This window comes from Hydra vulgaris, chromosome 01 (genome assembly GCF_038396675.1).
Source record: "Hydra vulgaris chromosome 01, alternate assembly HydraT2T_AEP".
Taxonomy (NCBI): Eukaryota; Metazoa; Cnidaria; class Hydrozoa; order Anthoathecata; family Hydridae; genus Hydra; species Hydra vulgaris.
In genome coordinates this window covers 10,402,501-10,417,500 of record NC_088920.1, presented here as the reverse complement: position 1 = coordinate 10,417,500, position 15,000 = coordinate 10,402,501, and the positions used below count along the sequence as shown (strand labels likewise).

The 15,000-nt window shown below is 28.8% G+C and overlaps 1 long non-coding RNA gene across 1 annotated transcript in view; it reads left to right on the top strand.

Moving 5' to 3' along the window:
• The window catches only part of LOC136074780 (uncharacterized), a 24,839-nt gene that overhangs the window by 2,225 nt on the left and 7,614 nt on the right, over positions 1-15,000 (top strand). The window lies entirely within an intron of this gene.

Genomic DNA, 15,000 nt, shown 5'->3' with positions numbered 1-15,000 from the left:
GCCTTCTCGGCCTTGAGGAGGTGAATGGTGAATTAACAAAAAAAAAATAATAATAATACAAGGCGTAAATGCTCTCCAAAGAAATTTAAATTAAAACTGTACTGTTTTTGCAGGATGATTTGGATTCTGTCAGATGAGTTTTCTGTCACAATATTTAGGGTGTTTTGTATTACATGTTTGACTTTTGGCACTTAAAGACACTGTGCAAACTTTAAACTTTTGTATGTTCGTGGTTATCTCAAATAAGAATGTTTTGCAAAGAATTGTGGTGGTTGGAACCCCTAATTTTTGGCCCACTCAGCCCTCAATTGAAAATATTTTACTAACTCATTGCTGGGACCAATGAGTTGGTAAAATATTCTGTTTACTATTCTTATCTAAATTTAAATTCATCAACACATTTCAAATTTCATGCAATAATATATATATATATATATAAAGATATATATATAAATATATATATATATATATATATATATATATATATATATATATATATATATATATATATATATATATATATATATATATATATATATATATATATATATATATATAAAGAAATATGGAGTGCATGAAAGGAATAATAGAGACAAGCATTAGCATACCAGTTAGGTTAAAAAAATTATTATTTGTAGGCAAATAGCTCAATGTTACAAATCATTTTAATATGTAGGCAAATGGCTCAATATTATACTTATGTTATAAGGAATGCGAAAAAATAAACAATATTTCTTTTGAAAACAAAGATAAATTTTGGAAATATCAAGATTGGTACAACTTGGTAAGAAACTAATGGTTTGTTATATAAATTAATACTAATTATTAATACCTTATGCAATTAGCTTTATATGTAAAGGAAGCTTAATATGTAAAGGAAGATCTAAATGAAAGTTTGGTGTACCCGGACACAAAAATTTACAATTTATTAAAAACCTGAAGACCTTAATTTTTTTTATTCTGTCTAAATATTTTCCCAAACAGAAATGACTGTTTTTTTTTTGTGTTACTTAAGGAAAACACTACTTCATGCAGAAAATGGTTTTGTAGTCACAGTCATCACAAAATCTGAACTTGCCTGTTGTGCAATAAACAAAGATATTATTTATTATATATGTGTTTTCTTTTTGTTCTAATAATTATTAGAACAAGATTATAATTAGAACAAAAACATATAATAAATAATATAAAAAATAAGTATGTCTATTGAAGTCAAGTACTAATTAGAACAAGTCCATATACTAATTTAATTAGTATATAGATTTGTAATTAGTAATTGGCTTCAATTTACATACTTATTTTTCTTTCCTTTTGGTTTTTCAGTCAAATTTTCTTGAAAACTAGTTTTACAGAATATTAGTAACCAGGGCCGTCTAGAGGGGGGGGGGGGAATGAAATAAAAAAGAGGTACCTAAAAAAAAAAAGCTTTCTTCATCTGTAATATCGGGAAATTTTGATAAATAAGGGTGCCAATCAGGGTCTAACAGAGACTAACAGGGTCGCAGAGAGCTGTCGCGCTGTCCCAGGCAGCGTGAGGGCTCTCGGCGACCCTGTTAGTAACCTTCCTTTATGTATGTTTTTTTTTTAATATTTTTAGTTTTAATAATTTTTAATATCTATTTTATTTTAGACTTTAATTATAAATTATTCTTGACTTTTCATTGAAACATCTTTCCCAAAAGAAATAATGACAGACAATGCAATAGAATAAATAATGCCTAAAAAAACCCGATTATTTTCATAGCCACATATACTTAAAAACATTGTTCTATCTGAACATTCATTTGCTTGTAACAGAGTAACTGAAGCAAGTTAAGTTTTTTATGTAAATATTTTTTTCATTATAATACAAATCTATATGATTTGTATTATAATGAAAAAACAAAAATTCACAGTAAATTTTTTTTAATTAACAAAACCTTTATAACTTTTTTCTGTTGAATATCTCTTTATATTTATCAACATTATTTCATTTTAGTGTGGATACTGTTGAGAAACAGTTTGTTGGATACTGTTGCAAAATGGTTTTAATTTAGTAATTTTCAAGATCTGAAATTTACTCTATTGATCATTAACTAACAGTTTAGGAAAGAAAAAAAAAATCTAAGGTAAGAATAATTTTGTTTATTGTTGACATTAAAAAATGGTTTCCATATTAAAATATGCAAATTTAAGATTAAAATTTTTAGCTAAAAGTAAAAGAATATAATAGATGATATTAATACTCAAACCCAAGTTATTCTCTTTTCATTTTATGGTAAGATGAAAATAGTGGTGGGATTCAGCTGGTTCGCACTGGTTCCTGGACAGTAACATACTCTGCGAACCTGTTACTAAATTCTCAGAAAACGTAACGAAATATAGCGCTCTCGCAATATTTAATTACTCGGAGTCGTCACACAACAAAAATGGCTTCCCTGACAAAGACAAAACACAAATAATCTCTTAAAATTACAAATATTGGATATTACACATTATTACATCAAAATATTGAAGACAACTTTAATAAAGTAAGTTATTATTTCATAAATAATAGTTTGAATCGATATGAGATCCAAAACTAACAATGTTAGATAGTGTTCGATAGACATTATGATCGCCACAATGTGAAAGAGTCTTAAATTAGTATTTTTCAGAATAAATATTGAAAATGAAGAGACAGCAGAGCATGTTCCACTTTGGACAGAAAGTAAGGTACTCTGGATGAGACTGCTACTGATACTGCATCCCTGCATGATGCTATGATAGAAGAAGAAACAGATACCATATTAGTTCCTAATGCAGTGCTGCAAAAGAAAAATGCTGATTCGTCTCAGGATACTATGCTGCAGGAAGAAATGAGTACCACCTCAGCTCCCAACACTGTCCAGCAAGAAAAACAACTTCCAGACTGCTGGAGTATGAAGCAGCATAATTCATTTAAACAAAAATATGATGGAATAATTATGCAGGACAAAAAAATTGGTTGCTTGCATTGTGGAAAATTTGATTCTCTGAATATGAAAAGCATACATATTTCAATAGAATGGAAAAAGTGTCAAGTATTAGCATCAGGGAAGAACAAAACAACCCAGCAAATTTCCCTCAGAAAGAAAATGAATGAACATTTTACATGCAAGGCTCATGCAATTTGTGTAAATCAAGTTGATGCCTTTAAATATGATACCATTAGCAAAAGCATTGATAAAGCTAATGAGAAGTACATCAGTTCAACATGCAAAGTTTTCAACACAGTGTATAGTTTAGCAAAAAGGTTTCTGCCTTCATCCCTGCAAAACTGCAGTAAAAATAGTATCTCACACTGCAAAAGACATTAGAGGTCAAATATTTTCAAAGATTATGGAAGAAGGCCGTAAAATATGTCATTGTCAATGAAGCTTCTACAATATCAAGTAAGCTTGTTCTTATCATCTATGTGAAAGTGGAAGATAATGAGCTGTCTCCAATGATTTTCCTGGGACTTGTGGAACTTGAAGGACAAGGAGGAGAAAACATACACAGGTGTTTAGTAGAAATGTTAAGTAGTGTTGGTTTTGGTATGGTTTTTTTTTGAAAAAGAATTTCATTGTTTTTTGCTCAGATGGGGCCAGTGTGATGCTTGGACAATCATCAGGTGTGAGTGTTTTTTTTTTTTCTTTTTTTTTCTTTTGTTATTTGCCTCCTCAAGGCCAAGAAGGCCACTATAGATGAGGAGGCTACTTAATAGTGGTTATAACCCTCTCTCAACTCTATAACTCCGAAACACGAACCTCGACGAACAAGGCCGCTGCGCGGATGAACAAGTTGAGCGCGGTACTACCAGGGACGTGGTGGGGATCGAACTCAGAACCTCTCACTTATGAGGCGAGCGCTTTACCACTACACCAATACCGCATGGTGTTAGACTGAAGAAAAATTTTCCTAACATTATACTTTGGCATTGCTTAAACCATCAGTTGTAACTTGTTTTGGATGATGCCATAAAGGAAATAAAACAAGTTAATCACTTCAAAATCTTTATGGATAAGATATATTCAATCTTTCACCATTCAAACAAAAATCAAATGCAGCTGTACAGTATTTCTCAGCAGCTGGGACAGGAGATCTTGAAAATAGGCAGAGTTTTCGGGCCAAGATAGGCTGCATGTAGTTTGAGAGCAGCACAAGCCATGTGGGGAAATTATCCTGCTCTGCATGGATTTTTCTGCAGTGATGCAAAGTTTTAGGAATGACTGCATGGATGTCTACCAAATACTTCTTACATGACTTGGCACTCATGCTAGATATACTTATTGAAATTTCTCTTCTTTTAGATGTATTGCAAGCCAGAAGTGTATCACTGCCAATAGCTGAGAAACTAATTAAGAAGACAGTAAAAGCATTTGAAATGCTCAAGAAAGATAGAGGACAACATCAAAAAGATTCTTTAAATTTGAAATCTAGTCGCTTATTGTAAAAATAAATAAAAATAAATGATGACAGCAAAAAAACTGTTTGCCTATTGTACAATAGGCAAACAGTTTTTCTGCTGTCATCATTTTTTGTTTGTATTGGAATTTTTTTAATTTTGTTTTTTGGAAAATAAATATTTATTTTTAGTCCATCACAAAGTAGAATTGTCCACTGTAACAAGTAAATAGCAAAAGATGTTGTTAGCGCTTTCCCAGAAAAAAACAAACAAAACTTTTTTCTAGCCTTTTTAATTGAAAAGAATTTAAAAAAAAAAAGCAAAATAGCTTTACAATGAAGCTGTCATGCTAATTTACAAGAATGGCTTAAAATATCTTGTAGTACAGTAAAATATCTTTTTCGTTAACTCTTTTAAAATTTATTAGCTTTGTTCTATAAAATAAACAAAAACTTCTATAAAAACGTCTGTGAAATAAACTAAAACTAATTTTTTTTAAACTTGATCAAATACTTTTTGCCTTTGTAGATATTTGAAATGATTACTAGTTTAAAGTGAATTATAAAGGGTATAAAGATATTAGCTCTTGTATTCTTGTTTTGATAAGAAGCCAACACTCTCTGATTGCTTGAAGGGGGCATTTGAGCTTGAAAAGGCATTTAATAATATTAACTTGATAAAATGTTAATTCAGAAACGTTTTAAAATAAAAATAAGTATTACAGTTACTTAATGATTTAAAAGATAAACATCTTTCAGAGGTTTAACTATTAAAATCATATCTAAAAGTACAATGTAAAATAGCTTTGCCCCACATCACTAAAAAAAAAAAAGGATTTTAACATATTAGTTTTCAATTTTAAAAACATGACAACTTTACTTTACAATAGTTATAAAATAAAATGCCTAATATTTATTAGCATTATTTTGCATTAAAAATAACATTTCTTACCTCTGTTAAAATTATATATATATATATATATATATATATATATATATATATATATATATATATATATATATATATATATATATATATATATATATATATATATATATATATATATATATATATATATATTATTTTTCATTAACGCAAACAGTATGAGCCAACCCACGTTTGTTTTATTTATTTATGAGCCAAAATAAAATAAAAACTTGTTAATGCGGCAAAATAAAAAAAAATACGGTAAGCGAAAACATCGACCTACTTTGGAGTTATGTTAACGTCTGCTAACCGGTATAAACAACTTCAGTTACTTATAAAGCAAAATAATTAAATTTACAAATCACGAAAAACTTTATAATTTAAGGGTAAACGAAATAGTTCTGCCAAGCAGCCCAGAAATGGACCCCTGTGTTAAAACTTAGGATTAAATAACAAGACTGAGACAACTGCATAGCTCATTGCTTGGTAGGTAAAAAAAACTAGAAGTAAAAAAAACTAGAAAAGCATCGAGGTTTATCGATATATTTGGTAAAATTATTCCTCCTATTTCATGGAAGTAGCCTCATAAAAACAGATAGAGTCCAGAGATTTGTCGTTCATTCTGCATCCCAGCTTTTTTTTAAATAATACCTGGTAGCAGAAAATGCTCTTTTGATTTCAGCCCTAGTTGGCCGAATGGTTAAAAAAAAATCATAAACTGATGTTGGGAATTTATTATTTGCACACCACTATCTTTGAAAAGACTGGTTTTTTTTAATACTTGATTATATTATCAGCGTGTTCGGGATGTTTCCCGACAACCTTATAGTTTGTTTTTTTTTCTTTAGTAGTTATTTTAGGCGCTCCCAAAAGTCTTTACGGTCTTATCACAGAGCACCGCGGAGAGCATTTAACAGGAAGTTCACACCTCCTTCCGTACCAATGTCGCTTGTTGGGCTAGAGCTGGCGTCGAACCTAGGACCTCTGGGCTCTGAGCCAGAACTCTAACCACTGCGCCACGGTTGCTTAGTTCATTTATTTACAAATAGTTTTGTACATCTCTTTTTTCATTGGCTTCTCAAAATTTACTTCTTCATCAATATCTTCTTCGCTATCCTCAAGGTGAAAAATTTCCCATGAACTTCCCGATTTTTGTTTCACTTGCACAATACTTAACCTCATTAAAGAATGCAAAAATTAAAATATATATAAAAAAAAATTAAAAATTAAATCTAAAAAAATGTATTTTTCCAAATAGTTACAAAAACATATTGGTAGTATTAAACATGGGATATTATGAAGGAAATTATTAGTAAAACTAAATTAAAATCAGAAACTTTACCCTCTAGAATCTAAGAAAATGGATTTGAGTATACAGATAAAGAAACATCTCTCCGAAAAATTTAGTAATTTTTTGGTTAATGTTGGCCCAAACCTAGCATCACAAATAAATAATTCGAACAAATCATTTAATAACTATTTTACAGATCATACTAGCATACATCCTGAAAATGATCTAAAGTTAGAGGAATTCAAAGAATCAAAAAATGTCACTAAAAAAACAAAGCTCCAGGTATCGATGATATTTCCAGCAATGTAGTAATAGATATTTTACCCTTTATAAAAGATCCTCTTTTTAATATTTTTAATTCATCAATTCGAACAGGAGCTTTTCCAGAAAAATTAAAGATAGCAAAAACTTTACTAATACTTAAACTGGAGACACAGCATCACTAACTAATTATAGACCTATCTCAATTCTTTCAGTATTCTTCAAGCTTCTTGAACGAATAATCTTCAATAGACTATATAAATATCTAACAAAAAACAAAATTATAAGCGAATATCAGAACGGCTTTTTAACGAATCATTCAACGGAACATGCAGTCATAGAACTTGAAACAATATTTCATCAACAATATCTGCTCATATTTTAATAAAAGATTGTATTGGGAGTCTTTATTGATCTGACAAAGTCTTTTCATACAATCAACCGTAGAATTCTGATTGAAAAAATGAATAAATATGGTATAAAAAACAAAACTATTAAATGGTTCACCAGTTATTTAAATAATAGGCAACAATGAGTTAATATGGACGATATTTCTAATTCAAAGCTGTTAAAATCAAAATGTGGCGTTTTACAGTGATCAATTTTTTACCCCTTCTTGTTTCTTATATAAATTAATCACCTTCCTAAAGCCTCTACAAATCTTGATTGCATAATGTTTGCAGATGATATAAATCTGTTTTATTCATCTTCTTCTCTTGATGACCCTTTTAACAAGGTCAACCTTGAGCTTCAACAACTTCAAACATGGTTCAGTGCTAATAAGTTATCAATAAACATACAAAAAAAATTATTATATTTTATTTCATTCAAAGCAACAAAAATAAGGCACTTCCATCGATTCTTCCCTCTCTAAGTATCGGTTTCAACAATATCGAAAGAAGCCAAACAACTAAATTTCTAAGAGTGGTTATGGACAAAAATGTTTCTTGTACAGCCCAAATAAAGGCTATCAACACTCAAATATCTAAAAATCTTGGTTTACTTTTCAAAGCTAGACCATTTTTATCACAAAAAAACTTAAAAATTCTTTACTTTTCGTTTATACATATTTATCTTACATACGCTAAAATTGCTTGGCACGCACAAGACAAAATTAATGTCTCTTTATCGACGGCAGAAACATACTTTTTGAATAGTATATCATAAAAACAAACTTACACATGCTAAACTTCTATTAAAAGAAATTAAAGCGCTAAACTTTTATCAAATTAATATCAATGCTTATATACTATTTATGCTGAAATATAAAATGGGATTAGTTCCTTCACGATTTACAGAAAACTTCTTTCATTCAATTACCAATAAGTTTAACACAAGAGCAACTGGTAACTTTATCGTACCCCAAAAAAAAACAAAAAACTCTCGATTCTCAATCTCTTATCGAGGCCCCTAATTATATGATAAAATAATATATTTATATAATATTTATATAATAAATTAAAGAAATATATATATTTATAAAATAAATTTGCAAAAAAAAAAAAAAAAAAAATTTCAAAATGGCTACTAAAAATTTTACATCTGCACAATTAAAAGATATTTTGGAAATTCATGAAAATACTATTATGAAGATGTTTAATGATAGAATTGAAAAACTTGAAAACAAACTCAGTGATTGACGAGAACAAGGAACTAAAAATGGAATTACGCAAACTTAATAAAGCTGTTGAATTTGTGAGTAACAAATATGATAAAATAGTTACTGATCATCAAACATCAAAACATCATTGATAAATGAATATGCAAATACTAAAATGATTAACAAGTTGGCAGAACTTGAAGGCAGAAGTCGACGCAACAACTTAAGATTCTGCGAGATTGAAGAAATTGAAAATGAAAGTTGGGAAGACGGTGAAAATAAAGTAAGGGAGTTTTTATATAATAAATTTCAACTACACGGAAACTTTGAAATTGAAAGGGCGCATCGAGTTGGCAAAAAATTACCTGAAAACAATAAAAAAAATAGATCGATCGCAGTAAGATTTCAAAATGACAAATGTCATTATGCATAAAAAAAAATCATATATATTTTATTATATATTGTAATTTTGATGTGTTGCAATCAATCCTGTTAATCTATGATTTTTTTTCTACAAATAAAAATTAAAGATATTTTTAAAAACACTGTTAGTTAAAAATATTTCAGAATAGGGTGAAAATTTTGAGAAATTTTTTGCAAAATTAAATTGTTTTATAGTTCATTTGTTTGTTTGATACTTTTATATATATAATAAACTCATTTTATTTAATATTAAAAACAGGTAAATTATTTCTTACTTAAATTAAACTTAGTAAAAATCAATTCTTTATAATTTACTTATCAAAAATCATTTATGAATTAAGTTTTTTTTAGGGGTTTTAAAAAAAAATTAATTGACGAATTGAATTAAGTGAGCTATTGCACTATTAGTTATCAGAGCATTTGCAGCTTTTTTTACGGCTTAGGGTTTATTAATAGTAATGAGGAAAATGCTTTGACTATTAGATAGTTTACTGAGTAATAAACGTGCTTTAAGTCAAGTTCTTGAACTATAAAATACAAAACTATAAAACAAAAAATACCATTGTCATCACCAAGTTCTCTAAATTTATCATTCACTAATATTCATGAATTTCAAAGTAACTTCTGCTGTTGAGTCTAATCTCTTGCAAAAATTCACCAGACCTACTTGCTATTAGTGAGACCGTGGCCTATTATAAATACGCGGCCGGGTTTGTTGGTTTTTACGGAAAAAATTAGGAGGCCAGTTTTATTTGCTGTAATAAACGATATCTTTAAACAGAAGACTTTGCTTTTCTTGTTATATATAGTATTTTTTGATTATATATGAATTTTATTATGAGTTTAGTTATGAGGAACTTGTTAATTTTGATGTTTTAAATAAGATTTTAATTAAGTAACAATATAAATACAATATTTCAATTGGACACATTTATAACAGCTTGTCGCTTTTGAGATATGATTATTTTTATTGTGCTTCAAAAATGTAAGAATTACTTTTATTTTCAAACCTAGAATTCTTAATACAATGCCAAACAAGTGTGCAGTGATATACTGTTGCAGTGGATACAAAAGTAAATCATCAAATACAAATGTGAATACTCTAAAATTGACTTCAGAAACAACAGTTTATGACAAAGAAAATAGTGTTTTTGCGTTTCCTGATGCTCTTAAAAGACCTGAGTTAAGAAAAAAATGGATTAAGTTTGTTAATAGAAAAAATTGGTTTCCTACAGAACATTCAGGTGTTTGTAGTGCACACTTTGATCCAAAATTTCTAAAGCACGGTGTTAGAATGACTCTTATTTATGATCTTCATTCGATACCAACTATTTATTCAAATGATGCAATAAAAAAAATTTCACCTTCTCTGTTATTATCTATTCCGGGTCCATCAAGAAAATCTCCAACTAGATGTGTCACAAGCATTCAAGATGAATCAGATATTTTTATGGAAAAAGATTCTATCAAAGACCTAGAAATGTTAAATTCATCTTCAAGTCCTGTTGGCTTTATTTTTCAAAAATATGACTCCCATGTTTTATATTATTGTATTTTTAATGTGGCATCTATTGATAATGCTCCCTGTATTGAATCAATACAAGTCGGTTCTACTTTGCATGTAAAGTTGCATCACAATGGATGTCAAATTCCTCTTCCAAAGTGGTTTAAGCAAAACCAATATTTACTTAAAAATATTAGTATATTAGAAAACCTTGCATCATATATGCGTATTTTTGTTGCAGAAAAAAAAAATACTATTTTAGATGAAATTCATAGTATCCAATATTATAAACCGAAAGGCAGGAAACCATATTCATCTGAAGTTCTTCGTTTTTCATTATTACAACGCTATACTTCAAAGCAAGCATGCACTCAATTACAAGAAAAAATACCTTTACCGTCATTGTCAGTTTAAAAAAAATTAGCAGCTGGAGGAATTGAACCCTTAAAAGCTATTAAGTTACTTTTGGAGGAAGGAAAAGTAGACCTAGACTGTATTTTAATGTTGGATGATATGTATTTACAGAAATGTAGTGAGTATAGTAGCGGTAAATATGTTGCTTTGGATAAAAATGGTAACTTTTTCAAAAGTATCCTTGTTTTTATGGTTGTGAGTTTAAAAAAATCTATCCCTTATGTCATAAAGTCTTGTCCACAAACAAAAATAAATGGAGATACAGTTTTCCTTGAAATTAAAGAAAGTTTGTCTGTTTTGAAATTAGCAGGATTTAATGTACGTTCAATAGTTGGAGACAATCATTCGACAAATGTATCAGGATATGGACAGTTGATTAAATGCTTCGGAACTGGTAAATCTGAAGAAGATGATTTTATTGTGTACGAAGAAAAAATAGTTTACCTTATGTATGATAGTGTTCATCTCTTAAAAAATATTCGAAATAATCTACTTAATTCTAAGCGATTTATATTCCCTGTTTTCCATTTCGATGGACTTTATGATCCTATTTCAGTTACTGCTGGTGAAATATCTTGGCATCTTCTCCATAAAACTTACAAAAAAGATGAAAAACTTAGTGCTAATTTACGTAAGGCACATAAACTCACATTTCAAACTTTATATCCAGAAAATGATAAGCAAAGTGTTCCTCTTGCTTTGAATGTTTTTCATGAAACGATGTCAGCTGCCATTAAAAGTTATTTTCCACAAGATTTATCTGCAGCTGAATTTTTACGCCTTATTAATAGTTGGTGTTTAATATCGAATTCAAAGTCAAAATATTCAAATAACTATATTGGTTATGCAGTTGTGAGGGAAGATAAAAAACCTGAATTCTTACGTTGTTTTTCGAAGTGGATTAATGAATGGCAAATAAAACAGTTAAAGGAGTGTGGAAAGTTTACTCTTAGCAAGCAAACAGCAAATGCTATGATAAAAACATTAAAATTTTCTGCTGATTTGTGTGATGATTTACTCAATGAAGGTTATACTTACATTTTAACAAGTCGTTTCCAAAGTGAACCTCTAGAACGTCGATTTTCAAAATATCGTACAAATAAGTGAAGGTCGTTTTCTTGTTGGTTTATGTGAAGTTGAATCTTCTGAGAAAATACTTCAAATTAAATCTATAATGAAAGAAGATATAAATTACTGGGATTTAAATCTTAAACCAGAGACAAGTCCAGATCTTTCATGTGAAATCGATTTTGAAAATGATTTTGAAGAGATTGATTTAGACGATGACAGCAAGGAGGTGGCAACCTACATTGCAGGATTTATTATGAAAAAAATCTCTAAAAAATTTGTTTGTTTTAAATGTGAAGCGTTATTAAATCATGAGAAGGTCACCATTTGTGTTGAGTATACAAATTTGCTCTCTAGAGGAGGGGGGGGGGGCTTCAATTACCTGGGAAACATCTTGCATCATATATATCCCATTGCTTTGCTAAACTAGATTAAACTCAAGAAAATTTATTTTTAAATGCTGATAATATCAGATATGCTGCAAGAAAGCTCCTAAATCTTGGAAGAGGAGGGATCTTCATGTGTCCTCAGCATTTTAATAATGCTATAATATTTATTAATGATATAATTATAAACATATACTTAAACAACAAGCAAATAATTATCAATGGTGGAAAAAGAAAAGACGCGATTGTTGCTTTTAAATCAACGAGAACAAAAAGAAAGCATAATGATTAATGTATTTCTTGTTGTTAATTTCACAGTATTTTAGAATTTATTGTGATTTTATGAATGTTTATATTACTTTAAATGAAAAAGAATTTTAAACAGTTGTTTATTTGTTTTAATAATTTATATTTTTATTATTCCAGCACTTTCTATGAAAACTCAATAATTACAACAAAAAAAATACTGGCCTCCTAATTTTTTCCGTAAAAACCAACAAACCCGGCTGTGTATTTATAGTAGGCCATGGTGAGACTAATTTGAGTTCAGCTGTGATCTTAGTGTTGATAGTTATCTTCCTTTAATTCGTAAAGACTTGAAAACAAACTTAATCAAAAAAACTATTACACAATCTTCAATTTAGTTAAACAAGAGTTGCCATATATGAGACTTTTGCTTTCCCTAATCAACAAAAGTTTGATAACTATGAAACGATAAATTATTGTAAATTTACACAATTTTTCAACTCCTTTTTTTTCTTTTACTTTATAACCTTGTAACTTAAAACTCAATACATTAAGTTACTTTAAATGTGCTGATTAAAAAAACGAAAAGAAAAGAAAAAAATTTAATAGATAACCATTATTATTAAGAAACAATATATAAAGAAAAATAATTTACTACCTTACTATTGGACTTTTTCAAATTATCATCATATGATTCTTGGTTAAATACTTTAAAATTTTCTCCTGATCAATCATTTTCATCAATAACATGATGAAAACGATCGTATAGCAGAAAATCATAGCCTAGTTTTTTACAAAGAGATTTCAGTCGAGATTCAGCTTTTGAAATATCATAGCTTTTAAATATTTTTTCAAATCTAAAATGTATAATTTTAAAATTTAATAAATATTTAACTTTACCAAACAGTTCACTTAGCAAAAAAAGTTTGATATATTATATTTTCAGTTCTAACAATGCTTGTACTAAGATTTCAAGAACTAATAGTAGGTTAGGCATGCTGATCTTTGTTTTATATGCCCTAAAATAATGTTCTCACTTTTACGTCAGTAACAAATTTTTACACTTGGTCTCTAAAACCTGGTACCCCAGTCAGTTATATGGCTAATTCTCCTTTATTCTCTTAACTGCAATCTAAAATTTCAGTATTTTGGAAAACTTTCTAAAAAAAAAAAAATCTCCTCCATTTTAAAATGTAAATTTTGTACAATAAGTTGCATTAAAATAGTATATGTAAACACAATTGGATCATAATTTGGTTTTAATCATATATAAACATGATTCATGGTACACTTTTAACCAGTAGCAGTGAAAACAATATACAATTTATTAGAATATTAAAGCAAATAAACAGTTTTAAGGAGTAGATAAAATGTTATTTTTTAATTAATTTCATGTTTTAAATTAAAAATATTTATTTTATATTTTTTATATGAAAAAAAAACTGAAATATTTACATTAACTTTAAAAACTAAACTATTTATATTAGAGCAAAAAGTTTTGATAAAAATCACACAACATATTCATTTCCACAATTTCTAACTTTTTTTTTTAATAACTTAGCTGGTGTAAAGCTTTTCATTAGAGTAAGGAAAGAATAACTTGTTTAGTTTTTTAAATAACAAAAACATTTTATTTAAGTGTAGTGGTAAAGCTCACACTCTATAAGTTTGAAGCTTTAATGCCCAAGCGTGGTAGTACTACGCTTAACTTGTTTCTTTGCACAGGGGACAAAGCTTGCGTTGTAAGAGATTAAAATAGAGTTACGAAAACTATATATGTATAGGTGAGAGTGGTGTAATGGCAAACGCGGGGTAACTCCGAACATGGTCAAAACAACATGATAGAAAAAGATAGTTGATAATTTCTTTTTGCCTGCTGAGAGAGGGTCACATACTCAGTTCCAGACGTGGAGTAGTGAAGCTGCGTCTTTGTTTCCAATAACTTGATCCTAACTTTTTCTGATAACTACATGTAATTTTTACCTTGAGAAACCATCCTGTTGTAGTAACTATGAATATAGAAACTTCTTTTGTTGTTGTTGTTGCATAGTATCATAATCAAGGAGTTTTTAACACGTATTATATTTTGGGTATTTTAATACAACCTAAATAAATTAATCGTATTTCATTTGTTTGCGTCTGCGGGGAAATAACGAACAATCTAAGCGGGGTAATTTCGAACGTCTAAAGTGTCATTGATAACACACGGACGGAAGAAGTAAAAAGTACTACTGGTAAAAGTAATAAAAGAAAAAAGAACTTTAATCTATTAGAGGCTAATTATGTACCATCATGTAAAGAAAAAAAGAGAGCCAGAGGTGATATCGAACTTTTTTATTTAATTTGCAAAGAAAAGTATAAGGATCCACCCACAGAATGCTTGAGCATGTTTCATAAATGCTAGTTCTAGTTGCACAAATATGCACAATTAATGAAAACACGTCCTGAGGTTTTGTTATAATTTGTGAGTTATAAATTGTGTAACGTTTCACA